This window comes from Zonotrichia leucophrys, chromosome 7 (assembly GCF_028769735.1).
Source record: "Zonotrichia leucophrys gambelii isolate GWCS_2022_RI chromosome 7, RI_Zleu_2.0, whole genome shotgun sequence".
Lineage (NCBI taxonomy): Eukaryota > Metazoa > Chordata > Aves > Passeriformes > Passerellidae > Zonotrichia > Zonotrichia leucophrys.
Window position 1 is genome coordinate 13,812,365 of NC_088177.1, and position 18,572 is coordinate 13,830,936.

At 37.0% G+C, this 18,572-nt stretch overlaps 1 long non-coding RNA gene across 2 annotated transcripts in view; it reads right to left on the reverse strand.

Moving 5' to 3' along the window:
* Positions 1-18,572, reverse strand: part of LOC135450323 (uncharacterized) — a 197,564-nt gene that overhangs the window by 16,030 nt on the left and 162,962 nt on the right. For both annotated transcript variants that reach the window (XR_010441021.1, XR_010441020.1), the window contains exon 3: positions 2,662-2,819. This is a non-coding gene — a long non-coding RNA (uncharacterized LOC135450323). The remainder of the gene's footprint in view (positions 1-2,661; positions 2,820-18,572) is intronic.

Below are 18,572 nucleotides of genomic sequence, written 5' to 3' on the forward strand. Positions count from 1 at the left end.
TCGATTAGTTTGCATAGTTTTATTTTACTGTTTACGGACATTAGTTCAGTCTGAAAGAGGTACATTTCAGAAAGACTTAATTGAAAATATAACATCATGGTTTCAGTTTAGAGACAAAAAAAAAAAAAAAAAGCCAGGAAGGGATTGGTGTTTCTTCCAAATTTTTTGGAAAAAAATTTCCCCCTAAACTCAGAACCTGCAAAAAGAATTAAAATACCTTTCATTCATAGCATTAAAAAAATAATCTTCTATTTCTCATGTCACCTGTTAGAGATAATTTTTGCTTTGCAGTTTATATCTATTTCAAAGTGCTCTCTATCTGACAACTATTTCAGTTTAGTTTCTGATTCCTGATTAGGCAATTTGAAATACTTAATTTGAATACTCACAGAATTCTGTCTGCAAAGAAGAAAGAATCAATGGAGCTGCAGGACCAGAGATGAAAATTTTATACAGCTTAGATACATCTTCAGATACTGGCCTCCCAAGTGGTACTGGCAGAAGAAATGTTCCACCAGTTCTGAGATGCAATTTTTTTGCTACAGACCTAGAAGGTGAAGCTATTTTTATGAGCTGTAGCAGCTGAGCTGATATGGGGGATCCTTCCTGAATGGCACAATTAGAGCAGGACACAACTGGAAGACTGCTTTGCCTTATTTTTTATCTCAAAGTATCTCACTGTGTAGCTCACTGCTTGAGGGGTAGCTCAGAAACATTTCTGCCTCTGAAAAAGTGATCTTCCTTACTCCTTCCTTACACTTTTCATTCCTTTGAGCTAATGACTGAAAAGCCAAATAATCCACTGCAGACAAGTAATTTGGGCCTTTAGCATTTAGTGCTATTATTTTTATCTAGAGATGCATTATAAAATCCTACAAGAGATTTTATTGCACCCATTCCATTACATCCTGGATGAATTTTGAAGCCTAATTTTGACACTAAAACAGAACAGAATGCATGCCAACTGGCAGAAATAAGACATTTAATTTCATGTAAAAGCTCTGTTCAGATATTACTTCCCTGTATGAGCAGATGTGATCTAGAAGATGCTGGTGTGGTCACACATTCCACTGCTTGCTGGAAGTATGATTAAACCTAATAACAAAGTCACAGCAGGATATGATGCTTGTCCAGGGCTCCTGGGAATATTCCCCAGTGACCAAGAGAGCCATGGTCTAACCTGCGTGTGACAGGTAGGACAGTGCCACCAGGATCTGTGTACAGCTACACAAAATCAGGGTCTGCTGCTTCAAGGAGCCCAAAAATATATACTGAAAGAAGTACCAACAAAAGTGCTTCATAAAATGGTCTTAAATGATCTTCGTGTGGGGTTTTTTTGCCATCCAATTGGTGTGCAGGGAGCATGAGATGCCCATTTAAGGTTGATTGTCATCACCTGTCTTTATGTTAATTTTAAAATGATGACTTGAGCACAGTGAGAGTTGCCCTCAGGAGAAAGGAGGCTGGGGAGCACAGGAAAGTCAGGACCAGTGATAAAAAATTACAGAGTGCAATGACAAGGGTATTTGGTCTCAGAAGAAAGTGATGTTACTCCAGAGTGTGTCAGAAAATGAGCAGAGAATATAACAATAACAAGATGGAGTTAACCAGTGTTGAATCCAGGGAAATTCATGATGGAGAGCTGAGCTCTTCTCTTGACAAAAGCTTTTGTACAGGTTTTCCTCTACACTATAAGAAAGGGCAAAGATACAGGTAATTTCCTTGATTCAGCACAATAACTTGGCTATTTTCTCATTTCATTTTAGCAACAGATTCTCTCTTTCCCCACCAGAGCCATTCTCTCCCTCCAGCAGAGATAAAAACGTGTAGCAAGCAAGGGTATACAAAACAGCAGTACACCAGTGAGGGTCTGAAGTGGAACAAATAAGAAAGATGCTTTCAGAGCTTAGCTGATTTAAGAGACACATGGTATGAAGAGCAGGCTTCAAAAGACAGGGGTTTGCTTTAGAAAAACATCTCACATCTCTGGGTTAGAGAGCCAGGTCTGGAGAATTTCAATCTCTAAAAGATCCAAAGACCATTACTTGTCACAAGAAAGTTGGGATTTGTTGTTTTGTTGGGGTTTTTTGTTGGCTTTTTTCCCCTTCTTTACACAGCATCAATCATAATTCAAATGGAAGTATTCAATATTTTCCACTGTCAGCTTGTCAGGTTGGCTTAGAGATTTACCTTAGTTTTCAAATTAACTATTTCTGTAGCAGAGATGAATGAATAAGATGGCAATAACATCTTTATGTAGCTTATAAATTGAAAAAAAAATTGCAGCTTAGCTTTGACTCTTTATTTTTTGCATCTTTATGCAAAGAAACAGTGGGGAGGTGTTAAACTATTGAAAAAAATTCTTAGCTGAAACAGTTAGGAATATGATTCCATCATTTTTTGCTTGTTCACTTGTGCATATTTCACAGAATGATTTCATAGGAATAAAGTTTAGGTAATAACTAAATTTTGGTAGTTCACATGGAAGGCACCAGTTAACCTTCTGTAACTTAGCACATTGATGTCGTGATCCAGGAGACCACTAACTTAGAAAGCTTTCTGGCTACCATATTTTTCCATACATAACTTGCACATTACTTGTTCAAATCTGTGGTTCAGCAGTAGTGATTGTACCGCCAAACAACAGGGAAATAATCTCACCTGGGCTCACTCTCCTCTCTCCAGCAGGATCCCCACAGCTCAGACTCCCTCCTCCTCTGCCAGCACAGATTTTATGCAAGAACATGAGGTTATGGCTTGTGTGGAGATGTAGTTTCAAATTTCTGGAGTAAAAGGTTCAAGTTGTTTACAAAGTATTGCTGGAAATAAAAATAGCAACCCTGAATTGCAGCACACATATTAGAGGCATTATTTTCTCTTGGTTTTTTTTTTTTTAACGTCCTGCTTTAGACAAGACACCTCCAATTGTAAATAAGCTCCTACAATATTTTTTATACTCTCTCACTTGACCAGCACAAATTGAATAAACCAAATTTCTGTTCCACCCTCAATCTACAATTATTCCAGTATAAGCAAAACCTACCACAAGAATATTTTTGAGCATATACACACTGATAATCTTGAATCAAACTAGAATTTTTTAGGCCATATTCAGAAAATACTTCATTCTATATTTTATTCCTTCTAGGCCATATTCAGAAACAAGAATTGTCTTTCAAACAAATGGCAGAATCTGTATTGTGCATAGGTAAGATGATCTGGGGACCTGTATCTGTGGACATTTTTCAATAATTTGAAGTTAGAAATGTGCTTTACCTATCATATATTTTCTTTACAGGCTGTGCATGTTTTAAAAGTTCTGTAAAAGAAGATTACACAAAATGAAAAGAACTTTTCAGAAGAAGCCAACATTAAACTGTCCTCAGATTTTTTAAAAAATGAGTTTAACTACCTTCTTCAGTAAAACATACCATAAATAATCCACTAACATAAATTAGCCATGTAAGTAATGAAATTTGGCCCCTAAGGCTCAGTCCCATTCCTACAGCTTTAGAGAGTTGAGCAACAAAGACACTAAGGCCAAAATGAAACACAATAATGAAGTATAACATGCATGAACAAAAATTGTTGTTTCAAAACTCATTTGAGTGGCTGAAGGGAAAATAAGTCCCAGATTTCTGCGAGCCTTTGGCACTTCTGAGAACAACTCCAGAATTCTTTTCAGCCATTTCTTCAGCATTATCAAAGACATCTGGGCCAACTAAAGGCTGCTCCTCATGCTTGCACCCAGTTGTAATGGCAGCACAACTGCAGGCAGATGCAGAAACCAAACCCTGCCCATGGATTTTAAGACAAGATCACTGTGTAATTCTCATTGCAACAACACTTTCTCCATTCTGTGTGGAAAATATGTCAAACTGGGCCCTGAGGGGTCAAAAAGTTTAGCCCCTGTCCTCTAAGGAATCTGAATATGTGAATGACTTCCTCACAGTTCTGTCTTTGCCTTCAGGGGATGCTTCACCACACACGTGTTTATAGCTGCCTAGTTTTACCAACCTGCTTATTCTAGTGGAACATCAGGGAAAACAGCAGTTTAATTTAACATCTCTGTTTATCACAGACTTAGCTGTGTTACAAGACCTTTCCAATTTCAAACTGAGTGAAACAAATAAAACATAGGTGCCAGGTTCATTAGCATTTAATGAATAACAAATTAACTTGCCTCTGCTAGTAAACTGAACTTGTCTTACTCCTGAGTTTTTCAATTATGTTATCTTCTTTCATGCAAATTAAAGGACTACACAAGCACAATTAGATGTGGCAGCTACAAACAACTGGAAAAGAGCTCAACAAAATAAATTACAAAACTCTTCTTTATTCCAGCTGAGCATGTATCAATTCAGATAACTGGCAGCCCTCCTCAGCTTTTATCTATTGCAACCCAGACAGGAAATAGGCATTAGCTTTGTCTTTCTGTGGGAAAATAAGCTAGGACTTGTTCCTCCCCTCTTTCATTCTCTCTCTTTTCCCGCTGATTATGAATTCAATTCCTTGCTGCTGAACTGATGCACAGCCTTGTTCCCCTGTCTGCCCCAGATCTGCTCACTGGCATCCATAAATATACATTATTTTGCTGATCTCAATGAATTCTCTTTTTATGACATTATTTGTCTAAAGATATTCAACATTTTTCTTGAATTTCAGTTAGGTTTGCCTTTAGCATCTCAAGTTCTTGCTCTTTTCCCTCAGAAGCCAGCTACAGGGCAGCAAAAAGCTACACCACAGGGAAGCTTTAAATTTAGATTTTTTTCCATCCCCAAACAAATTTAACTGCATTTTTCTCTAAAACCTTGTCCTATCTGTTCAGAGGCATGCTGTTGCATAATTTTGGCTGTCATTTTTGAATGATGTTTTAATTATAAATGTCATGTTCAAAAATGTTTCCTTGCTCTTAAGAAGCCAGTGAGTACTTTTTACATTTAACTCCCTCTGATACAGAGAGAAAACAAAATTACTTCAAGTAACAATAAGCATTGCTTCAAAATGACAGATTTAAAACATTTCAATAATAAAATGCTCATTTAGATTTAATAGCAAAGTTTAAAAAAAATTTAAATGATTCAGTCAAAATGCACTGCAGATTTCCTTTTGCAGGTGAGGTAAAGCACTTGAGCCTCCTTTGTTAAATTGTGCTGCTCACAGATGATGTTTGGCACCTCTGAAAAGCAGAGTATCCAATAAGCTGAACCATTAATCACACTAAGGAACTGAACTGATGCTCATTTTGCTCTTTGTATTTCTTTCTTAGGCAATTCTGCCTATAGAGCTCATGAAAATTTTGTGGGGTCAGGTTTACCTGACAATATTTAACAGCTGGCACCTACAAAGTTTATATACAACTTATATTCCACTGTAAAGTGGAAGTTCTCAAAAATACACTGTGGAGCTGCTCTCCACCCAGAGTTTTACTCCCCAAAGCACAGCTGTTGCACCCCATGACTAATGAAGGCACAACTGATAAAACGCTCCCCTAAGCAGAAAACGGGATAGCTTAAAATATGTTATAAGAAAAAGGTAGCATAATTCACAGATTACAGCTGTGGGTGAAACAATTAGAGAATAAAACAACAGCTGTGAAGTTTCTGGCATAAAAGGACCAAAAAGTTGTGCTTTGGCTGTTCCTTGTTGTGGTAACACAATGCACCTCTACTTTGGGGTTAAAATTTAGAATAATCTATCCAACAGGTGCAGACCCAAGAAACTGCCCTCCATGTGCCACCTATTTCAGTGTACAGTAAACTTTGTCTTGAAAAGGTTGCAAAACCACTTTTGACAGTGCAAAAATCACCCCTAAAAATCAGTTGGGTTCTTACTGTGTTTTTTCAAGGAGACTGGTGATTGTTTCTATGCTCTTGTGATAGTGAGATCTGCAGAGAAGCTGACCATATGTCCAGCAGGTCTTTGTAATTTTAGGAGATTAATTAGACTTCCACAGCCAAGTAACTTGAGAAGCAAAAGTCAAGATATTTGCTGTCTGGAGTTGAACTGTTTGATATCAAAGCAGGGCTGATCCTCTCTCCCCGGGCCTTAAAACAGGCCACAGATGAAATCAATGCCTCAGAAAACACTGCTGGCTCCTTCCTGCACCCTAGAATCAAGCAAAATTCATACTTTTCTTTTTTTAATATAAATTCCTGGAGTAAGTTCTATGTAGGTCAGTGAGAGACACTGAGAGAACAAGGAAAGCAGGCTGATCCAAAATGGAATTAATCTTTAATAAAAGGGGAAGCCTTTTCCTTTCCTTGTCAGCAGTAGTCACTGGTATAACCAGGGCTAAGCAGGCCATAAGGAAGCTGTGACTTCTTTGGGGAAGCATTTTTTCAGACAATCTTCTCAGCAGTTTATGTCTGCCTTGTACTTAAATACACATTTAGGGCACTGCTACATCCGTTATAATTTCTAAGCCAGTATGGAAAGTGATTTCACAGCAGGAAGAAAACTGTGGAATCTGCAACTCAGTGCAGAAGTACATTGAGCTGTTGGTTTGGTTTTTTTGGTGGTTTTTTTTCCCTGTAATATCTCATTTCCTTTCATGCTCTAAGGTTCAGCAAGAACAGATGTGAGATGTTGTGATCACTGCTTTTTCTGCAAGGAGAATAGTTTAATGGCTCTGTATCGCAGGCAACAGCTTCCCACACTTGTTTCTCTGATCTTATCAAGGTTGCAAACTATCTAAGCAAAAAAATAAAAAAAGTATTTTGATGTTTGCAGCCTTCTTCACAGTATTTTGTTTTACACTGATTAGCAAAAGCAGCAAGTTTTTATCGTGAGTTTTAAGTGTAAATTGAAGCATTGGTAGCATAGGAAATCATGGGTAGAGAAGTAAGCTTTGGGAATTTTTAATATTAAAAAGAATATTAATATTAATAAGATTAGAATATTAATAAAGAAGCTTGCAAAAAGTAGGAGGCGCCACACAGCATGTAAAAGATTGGAAGTACTTTTCAAATGAGGACAATAACAAAACCCCTTCAAAATGAAGATAAGAAATTACAACAAAGCCTGGAGAGTGAGGGAGGAAGGGGTATCTTTTAACCTGTGAATGTAAGGACTCTCTGAACAGGGAACACAGAGGCATGCCACAGAACCAAGCAGCACTTTCCTGCAATTATTCACATCAGTTGTGCTCCTTATTGGCTTTGAAGTGTGAGAACCTGCTCTAAGGACATTCACCCACGTGTTTTTTAGGAGTTACAGGTGTCCTAGTCCACCCTCAGACTGGATGACATTTATGGTTCAGTGTATGAACACCTCTGGCCCTGCCAATTTCCACAGACAGTACCCACCACTTTAAAAAGGTGCTAATATTGTTATGAGCACCTAATATTATTATGTATCATAACAATATTATCTTGAACATGCAGCCCTTCAATTGTGTCTTGTTTCGTCTGGAAAAGCACAAAATCTCAGATCTAGACTTGCATGCCAACTTAGAAATAGGTTTAAATGAATTTTGGATACATGGATGCAAACAGGAGCTGTGCACCCACTGCAGGTAAATTTCAGTGTCCACTGAGGGCAGAAACAAATATTTAATTCCTCATAACTCCCTGCAGAAAATGTCAGATCTGGGAGTGCAGTGTTACTGCTCAGTGCCTCATTTCAGAGCTGAATTGGGTCAATGACCATCTGTCAAACACAAAGCACAGGAGCAGAATACCCTTGGATTTTTTGGCCTTTTCCTAGTGATGGTTTGTATCACATGTACCTGATAATGGCTCTGCTCATCCCCAAGATGTTACCCTGTTATTTGCATACAGGAATAATCACATCTACGTGACTGTCTGCTTTATTTTTAAATGTATTTGTCATTCTCAATATTCAGAAGAAAATTATGAATTATGAAATGTTTCTAACAGCACATTTCAGTTTCAATTTAGTTGATCATGCTGATTTAGTTTTAATTCAGTGCAATTGAAGTTACATTTCAGATTTTCTCTCAGCGACTGAAGTCACAGTATTTTTGCTCTGATTTCCCATCCCTATTCTCCATCACGGCTCTACGCTTTCAGTACATTCTTTTTCTTGTGTCACATTGATTTACAGCTTACTTTGGGAAAAGCTCACTCTTCAACATTGTGATTAAATTATGGGGTCGATTCAGATATATTCCTCACCTAGAAATTCTCTTGGCTTCAGTAGGAATTTGCATGTGCAAGGAATGCAAAATACACCACGTTCATAACCAACACAAAGAAAAAAATCACAGCTCTTTTACTGGGCACATCCCTGATTTTCATCCCATCCCAATAGAATAAATTGATGGAAATTATTTTTTACCATCTCATTTAAATTCCACTAAGTGCAATCTCGCATATTTGAATAGTTTCATTAACTATTTTGAGAAATATCACACAAATATATTTGCTTCTTGGGAAGTGTAATCTTGGGATGATCTTTCCTGTTTTACTGTTTTGCACAACTCTTTAGAATTATGACGCATTTCATTTGACTTTTCAATTCATGTCATCTCTTCGTTCTTTCTATGTTCTTTTGAGAAATGTTTCTTCACTTCTGTACTTTTGACTTTTGTACATATCAAATTTGGTTTATATGTATGTTCCTGATAGAATGTACACATTTGGCCTTCATCACAACCTTGAATTTGATGGAATTTCCTTGAAGACAGATAATACACAGTTGTTCAGCCAACGATCACTAAGAGAATTAAAGGCAAGAAAAACTAAGACTTGTATGAAAATAAATGGAATAATCGATCTCTCATAGGTACACTTTAGTTTTACTTTCTCTGACGTTTTTCTGGATAGAAATATCTCCTTCTCACCTGCAGTTTAGAGATTTTAGACCTGTGTGAGCAGATATGGATATTTGCGCATGTGAGGGTGAAAAGTGGGAGTATAGTGGTAAAATTCTTCTCAAATACAACTCAATTTCCTTCAATGATGCCAATCCCTCTGGAAGGGAATTTAGGCTTTCCAAATAATTTCCTCCACAAAGGGATTACATCAGTTTGTGGGGTAACAGCACATACAGAAGAACTCTTTTATTTATTCTTCTAAAGGTAGTTAAACAGGAAAGGACATAAAATAGGTTGGCTTAAGAGCTCATTTTAAATAATTTCAGTACTATATTAACAATCAAAATACAAATAAAGTAATACTCTTAAAGGTCATGCATTTTCTGGATTTTCTGCTTATCAAAAGCACTTTTGTGCCTACTGAAAGCACTTTATCCAAAGAGACACCAGTAGTTTCTCTCCATTCCTTATATTAAAAAAGACTTGAAAATTCAGTTGGCTATGAGAACCATTTTGATGAGCAGAATTCAGGTTTGAGGTAGAAATGCCACAAATATTTATGCGACTTCTCTGTTTTCTTATTTTTTATCTTTCTATGAAGAATTTAATTCTATTTTCTATTTTTCTACACATTTCCACTGACAATACTCCGTAATTTATCAGCAAAATCCTCAGAAATAAACACAGAGATTTTAATCACAAAGCCTTAAGAATTTTTCCTAAAAAAAAATTTCAAAACAGAGAGTGGTATTTTTTAATGTAAAATAATGCAAAACTGTAAAGCCTAATAAATTCCTCTCCTTTCTTTCATCCATTGTACTAGCTGGAGTAATTTACCCAGGGAATTAGGTGAAAAGTTCAGGTGGAGAAAGATCAGATTCAAATTCTTAGTGTGACTTACAAGTTTGTGGTTTGGTGAGCAGAGTGGCACCACGTGCCACAGTCCAGCCCTCCAGGCTGCTCAGTGCTCATTTTGAAAATGATTTTCCTTTTCTTCCAATTGTCTCAAAATTTATTTCCTTATTCATTCCATGCTGATGAAAGGCTCTGCAAAGCAGCAGCAGTAAAATGAAACACTCACAGGGTTTTATATATAAACAGCTGGAAAATGAGCTAAATGGAGAATTGCATATGCACTCTGCAGAGACTGAAATTTTAAAGAGAAAACTTATGCAGTTCAGGGAAAACAGGAAAGTAGCCATGAATAATGGAATTAGGTGAGATACAGTCAAACCTCTCATTCAATTTTTATCTTTAAATCACTAAAATTATTTCTAGCAGTAATAGTGTAGGAAGTCATATGCTGTTTCAGCAATCCATTCGTATTTAATTAAACTTATAAAGTATAAGTCCCAAGTTATCATTTTTGCCTTTTTGATTCATGCTATGGTTCATTTATTTTAATGCCTTTGGGAGTTTTGCCAGTTAATAATGGAAGAGGCCATTATATTATGAATAGCTCCTTGCTTTCCCATCCTATGTATGTATTTATTTAGTTCACAGTGAAAGGAACTTTCAGATTTCAGAGGGGCTACCAATAGGCAGAGCCACTGCCAGCTCTGGGTTGCAGAGTGAGGCTCAGAAATCATTGTCAAACACAGGGAGACAGTTCTCAGATGGGTGGATTTGGGTGTCTGTGTGCTGATCTTTGATTTGTTTGCTAAAATGTGCTTCTGCAACTGATGTGCCATAACCTATCAACATCTGCAGGGAAGTTCTCGCTGGCAAGGCACCATCCCTGCAGGATCTGCAGTCAGCAAGCGAAGCTCACTCATGCTCTCTGCTCATAAAATATCTTTCCCCCTTGGGGGTTTCTAAAACAATGCATTTCTAAACCAATACCCTTAATAGCAAGATGTAGCAAAAGTAATGTTTTCCTTGGTTTTTGTTTTTTCCCAGACAAACTAAATCAATGTTCATCAGAACAAGTATTGGGCTACCAAAAATAAAAACCCTCACAGATGTTTTTTCAAGGACAGCACAGGGGAGGGAGAGGAGGAAAGAAACAGCCTCTATTCTAATTGACTACATAATGACTCTGATAGTCGGAGATATGTTGGGAGAAATCCTATAAATATATTCAACACCTAGAAGACAATATAGGCCACCTGGTGTCCCTATATAAGAAGGAGGGACCACAGTGATAACTTTAGCAGCCAAATCAGAGCTTCCTGCTGTGCTTCCTGTTACTATAAAATAGGATTTATATGGCCTAGTAATCTGTCTGGTAGATACATTTTTCTCAGCAATATCCATAAAACCATAACTTTAGTTGTGTTCCAGAGAGGCCTCTGATTGAGCTTAGTGGCCATTTCTCATTTCCATCTTTGGACATCCATGTTTCAACTTCTGATTTTAACATGCCAGTAAAGAATATTGAAAAATTCATCATAACACATCTCACTTGGCAATAAATGTGAATAAATTGATACAATGTAAAACCTTTATATTCAGAAGATCTGAGGATAAATTTTCTTTCCCTGGATTCTACTCTGTGTTATTTAGGAGTTCTGATACCTGATGGCTGTTTTCCCAAGGCTTACAGTTAAAATTGATAGTCTGCCTTATTGGCATTTAAATAATGATAATAAAAAACTGTTTAGACCATTCAAAACTATGTTTTCATTTCACCAAACATTCATGAACACTAAATATTAGAAAATAATCAAGCAGCAAAGTGCATATATGAAATGATCACTGGTGCCTACCTATATTTCACTTTCCCTTTAATGACATATCCATAAAACTATTCATTAAATTTTTTTTCTTGCTTTCCATCAGGCACAACAGCTTTTGTCTGGCTTTCTATCTCCAACAGACACACTTTTGATGTGGAGAAAACATTTATGCCTCCACCAATGGCATTTGAACCATGGTCACCATCAGTCACGTCCTATGGTATCAACATGAGGAACAGCACAAGGCTTGGAGAAGCTGGCAAGGGAGAATTGCCTCCAGAAAATAAATATACAGACTTCTGTGCAGGGATTTCTGACAGGAAGGGATCAGATACTCTCCATGCTCTGTGATGGGCTTGTACACAATTATCTGCATATCCTACACAATTATCTGCATATCCTCTGTGGAGCCTGGAATGGGAATGGCACCAAAGACAGCTCTGATGGCTGAGGAGATCCAGGAGATCTAAATATTTGGATGTGCAAACAAATCCCATGTGTCACTCGGAGTTTTGAAGATTTCTTAAGCTTTTTGATGTTTACATTCTTGTAACAAACTTTCTCACACACTTTCTGTAAATAACTTATTGTTTTGCATTCTTTTAGAAAAGAGGAGAAATTTGATGGACTGTTGGCTTGTCCAGTATCATTGAAGATGTGGCACTTTCACCCTCCAATCCACTGTCACTTTTAAAAATCTATAAATGTTAGAATCAGAAAATAAACTTCCCTTTTTTCACCTTGAAAACAGCAGTGTGTGCACTTGTGTTGCTTCATGTCCTATAGTGACACCCATGTACAGCCATCACAAAGACCTGAAGAACCTTTTAATCCCTTTAGGATACCAGGCTCCTGACTTTGTGCAGTCCCAGAATCCATAAATAAATGCCTTGTGCAGCATCCATGGACACACACAAACACCCCAGCGTGGCTTTGAGTGTTACAGACAAATTCAGGTGCACTTCTCACTCCAGCTCTGCAACCCACAGACTCTGATTCCTTTCAGAGGTGAACTCTGGGATTTATCCAAAATACTTTTGGAGCAGACACAGACAATCTAACTTCCTTGGAATATATTAGTCTATGCTGCTGCTATAAAGGCTCCAAATTAAATTCCCTACAGGGATTTTTAACTGCACCACTAAAATATAAAAGGGTTTTTTTCCCCCTAGTAACAGCAACTACAATAATGACTGTTGAATTTGGTTTTGATAATGACAGATGTTACAAAGACAAACTAGGAATGCTTAATGCGATTTTGGGTGCCATATCCCAGTTTCATATATGTAACCTATTTTGAAATTTGTTAGCAATAAGACTGTTTCCTGCAACATAAGATACAGCTTTTCTTATTATATTAAATAAACTCTCTGTGTGGCATCAGATTCTGTCTATAAAGTTGCTCCAATTCAGTGTCTTTTTTTGAAGCATTGCAAAAAAAAAAAAAACTTCTTGTGGTGATATATAATCCTAATACATGGAGAAACAGATGAATATAAGATCAGAAGAAGGGAATTTATACAAATCCCTGGCTAGGTACAATTTGTTCTATCCCTGTTGCTATTTTATGTGTGGTTATAGAAATGTGGTTGAATAAAATGACAAACCACTCTATTTTGATACAATGATGGATAAAAACACTACCTTTTTTTTTTTACTTAAAAGTGCAATTTCCTTTTTTGAAAAAGTGCAACACCTACATAGTGTAGGAAGAGAGATTACAAAGTTCCAAAAAGAAGAATACTGAACAGACTGAATAAAACAATCAAATAAATAATGAAGTACTACTGGATTCTGATTATATTTAGAAATACAACAATGGAGACATGGGTACCAAGGCTAATTTTTTTTTTAAAGTTGAATTCTTTCAAAAACCTGTTCCTTACCTTCTACCCTTCCTTGCCCATTTCCATTGTTTTTACTAGAATTAAAATACTCTGATATATAAGGAGTTCAAGAAGCCCTGTTCATGTAATAGATTTTGGAAGTTACAGAAATAGGCAGCATGTCTGAATGCTCCCAAAAGTATTCAGAGATTCGTAAAGCAAATGCTGAAGGTTCCATGTGGGTTTAAATTACAATATATTATTAGATTCCTACATAACTTAATTTGCCACATCCAACCCGAACTGTGCTATCTATGTCTTCAGAACACACAGCCCACTTCTGACTCCTGCTTGCCAAGGAGGGGCATCTGAGTCACCTCAGGGGCACAGATGTCAGCCCTCAAATGTACTGAATTACACCCAAAAATAGAAAAACGCATTTACATGCATAGAGCTGATACACAGGAATGAGCAGTAAGCAACTCTAAAGACCCTTATGTTTCTTTAGAACACTGGATTCACTCCACTCCTTTTTGAATCTCTAATTTTCTGGCTGGAGCAAATCATCTGTTGTGTTTCCCTCCTGAACCACCAGCAGTGAAATATTTTCAAAAAGAGTATTTTAAAGAACAATTTCAGAGCTCTATCCTTGCCCTCAAGTGATATTTCCACCACCCAGCAGCTACAGTACAGAACACAGAGAGCAGGATGAGATGGCAAACTAATGGCAGCCATTTGAGTATCCTCTGAATAATTAATAAATTAGATCTATGGAAACCATTTAGAATGTCTCATTAAGCCGATTAACACCCTATTTCATGAGCAAACACTGGGTGTTCTAACAGAATGGAAGGTAGGAACTAGTAGATAAATAACCATTATTAGAAGAGCTGAGATTTTTTTTTTTTTTTGGCAGAATTGCCAAGCTAGAGAGAAAGTGTTGCTTGAAAGTCTCAGGGAGGACTTTCAAAAATTGAGGTGACAGAAAATTAGCATGAACTATTACAGAAAAAAAAAAAAAGATAATCTGATTATATAAAAAGTGTTTGTGACAATGGAGCTAATAAGAACACTATCTAATTTGTACAGGCCATAAAATACAGCAGCTGTAAATTAAAGGTACAGGTATATCTCCAGTTCTGCTGAGGATTTAGTAGCTGGGCACAGGCACAGCGGATTAAAGTGTGGCCCCTCAGGAATAAACCCGGTGCTTCCAAACAGGGAAAAGCACTGACAAGAGGGGATGCTTCAGGTGGCATTTTATCATCTGGCTGCCTGTGTAATTTCAGCATTCTCTCTGTAGTGTTTATTGCATTTTAAGTGATTAAAGAAATAAACTTCACACACAAAAAATAAACTGTATCTCTGAGTACTTAATGAGACTTCCTAAACTACTGTCGTCTCCTTTATCTGCTTAATTGTGGACTGGCTGCAGAGGAATTAGACATTTTATGGTGTGCTGGAATTAAATTAATGATGATTATTTGGTGATGTAAAATTAATGCATTTTAATCAGCTATTATTAGTGAATCCATTTGCATGCTATTCTTTTCCTCAAGTACTAAACACAGAATAAGGATGCGGCAGATTAAAATTTTGCAAATAATTGACAGTCTATTACCTAATATGTTTTCATCTACACCTGAAAAATTTCAAGAGTACAGCAGTTTATTTTCTCAGTGCACAAAAGATGATTACAGAAGAACTTAGAAAGAACATTGGTGCCTGAATGCAGTCATGTTCTGTGGCCCTGTTCACTTTGCAGCTTTTCCCAGGATAACTGAAATTCACATAACATGTTCTTGACATGGTCCACAAAAGCCCCTTAAAATCCTTCCAAAAACCTGCATCATCATGCTGGGGATGTTCTAAAATGACTTGCTGAAACCTAAAACCTTAGAAACAACATCAAACCAGTCTCACATCAAGGATGCTGATATGCAGATTATAAATCATACTCTTTCCTAGCAGTAAGAACTATTCCTAAGAACTTTGAAGCCTTTGCGACATTTTCATCAATTAGATATTAGATTATTATAAAATTAGCCAATTATCTTAGCTCAGCTCTCTTAGCTGCTCAGTGGTAAAACAGATTTTCAAATACAGGGTTGGGGTTTTTTGCTCCTTTAAATAAGTCGCCAAATTTATGCTATTTGGATAAATAAAAAGCTGTACCTATTTTCAGCAGGCATTAGCACAAGGAAAGTCTGTCTCTTGCAGAAGACCAAACTCTGCAATCATAATGGATCCCCTCCAGTAATATTTATAAATGAATCTCCAAATTATTACTTTTATTGTCCCTGATGAGTGCTACTTTGCATTCCAGTTTCTGTTATTTATAGCACAAAGCCTCAGGGAGTGAGTACAAACAACATATGGAAGATCTACCAACTCATGCATAATCCTTCAGCTTGACTTGTGCTTCCACAGGGATTTGGGTACTAATACTGAATTATTTCCTTATTGGTCTGGAACCCTCTGAAGGCAATCCCCATTTTTCAAACCATGTGATCCTTATTCAATAAAGGAGGAAGAAAAGGAATGGAGCACAAGCTCCAGTCATCTTGTTTAGTTGGTTAAGACAACTACACAGCATTAATGTTTTCCTGATATAATTAAGAAGGTTCTTGTGTTAGCTCAACCAGCACACAGAGTGAATTTGATGTAGTTTTGGGACCAGGCTGCAGTCCCTGTTCAGCTGATTTGCATTGGTCTGATAGCACAAAGCAGACAAAGGGCCATTTTTTCAGGCCTAGAGAAACACTCAGAACAACAACAACAAGAGTGGATATTTTTTCTCCTTTAGAAAAAACACCTGGAGTAAAGATCATGGTGACGATGTCCCTGCCCTTTTGTAATTTCTCCAAAGTCACTCGACCCACGTAAATGCAGAGTTACAGCACTGGTGTCTCAAAGGCACAGGGAACATTCTGGATTTGCATCTTGCACCTGGGGGCTGCCTCATTTAGGAAGGAAAGAGAAGGGGTGAGCAGAAAAGCAGGAAGAGGCACCTGAATTCAGGGGGATTTGACCCTGCACCCTCCAGGGGCTCAACACCAAGTCCTTTTCCTGCCTGGGAATGCTGAGGAGGAGGATGCTGAGGCAGGACATCAAGATGGATTATTGCTGGTGGCTCTTGAGAAGAAACACTGGCAAGACTATGAACTGTAGGCCAAAAAATCTCTTCTCTCATTCTCAGGAAAAGAGAATTAATACTCTCAGTGGAAGACATAAAATATATCCTGTCAAAGAGAATATACTTTATTGTGCATTCCTTTAACAGCTAACAGTGTTCGCCAAGATACTTCAAACATCAAATCTGTTTGAATTAAAATGTGGTCCTTTCTGAAATGACATTTCAGAAATGTAATCATCTCTCCTGCTACAGTTGTAACTTAAATGCCTATGACTATTCTGCATTTGTAAATAAGCCTCAAATCCCACATGTATTTCTTATTATTTTCCAAATAGAAAATGGAAGCAGCTTTGTAAACTTCCCCCACCACCCCATTTTGAAAGAGATTATCAACCATATTCTGTAATTCTGTGATATTTTCCTCCCTCTGTCTTCCCATAAGAATTATATGACCAATACCTGATGCTACCTCACAGTTGAAGGCTAATCTTTCCCCTAGGGTACCATAACACTGCTGTGGCTTATTTACAAAAAGGAAGCTGCACTCAGAAACTGTACAAAGGCAATGTACTTAACCTCTTGCTCTTTCCCTCCTTCCCTCTCCCCCTCACCTCAAAACTTGATCATAGGCAACAGTTCAATGTGTTTTTGAGCTACCACCATTTTCACCAAGGTCGCTGGAGCCTTTTTTCCTTCTTAGCAATCAGATTTCACAATCTGTCAACCATTTTACTCACTTCAAGATGGGAACTTTTATTTGTTCACTTAAGAACAAACCCTGGCAGATAAATACAGAGGTTAATGTTCTGATCTTGAGTACAGCTTTGCCAACAAAGGGTTTTTTCAATCTTAGACAATGCCCTGGTCCTGATGAAATGAATATTTGCATGTTTGTCCTTATGCTTCACCATATGTCATTGCCTGCAATGATGTTGAGTAATACAGCTGTCAGATTAGCTGATATGGCAGCTACTTTAATAGATTGAACAAATAGAACCTGATCACTTTAAATTAAATATGGGCATTGCTGCCATATGGTATTTTTCAGGGCTATAACACCGATTGCAAATACAGCCACTGTCATAAAATAAACTAAAAATGCTAGAGAGACTATTTACATAGACATCACAATATTGTCTCTGACAAATGAAGTGGAATTTCAGGTAAGGCAACTTTGTAATCAGATTTCAGTGTCTGGGGAGAACTCATTTTGCAATTTGTTGTATGGCTGTAAAAACAACAAATAATGCATTTTATTACTTGAAAACTCCATTTCTTGAAATTACAGCTTCATTTTCATGATGAATATATCTGAATATGAAATGTATATCAAAATATATGATGTATGAAAATACAAGCTTTGTTTCTGAAATACGAAAGTCCTTCTCTCATTATATAAACAACTGAGTAGTTACATTGAAATTATTGCTTTTATTTTGTTTATTAATTTGTGGAATTCATTGCCCCAAGTTGCTTTGGATGCCAGGAGTGTAAATGAAAGAAAATCCCTCAGGGATAGGCTGTTCATACACACAAAGTGGTGCAAGGAGCCAGATGAGAGAATATATTAGCTAAAATATCACTCCCATCCTTGCTCCAACAATATTTTCCTTCCCTGAGTATCAGCTATGGTCAAAGAAGGTGTAACTTATGATTGCCTCATCTTCTTCAGCATCCTCATTTTTCTGTTCCTCATACTAATTGGCTGAAAACTGGAGTGGGAGCTAAAGGAAACAGCTTCTGCCTCTCTGACACAAAGGTAGCAAAAGGAAAGTGCCCACAACATATCCACTTTGTGACAGAAAGACTGATTAAAGCCATCACTCAGGTGTACTTTTAAGTATAAAAACCACCCATACTTCAAATTAGAAATTAACTTTCTGTGAAGAGTATTTAAATGAAGAGGGGCTGTATGTCAATGTTACCAGTCGAACTAATATTCATAAATTTTTCTTTACATGAAGTACCTGAATTTGTTGCTATGAAACATGAAACTTAGTAACAATATAGCATCCTTTGACAAGAGCAGTTACAAACACATCTTAAATATCCACATTTCTTTGCAAATTCATTTTTTCTACAATGCTGCTGAGATTTAAATATATCTAGAATGTCTTCTATTATTTGAAGTTTCCAAAAATATTTGCTAAAAA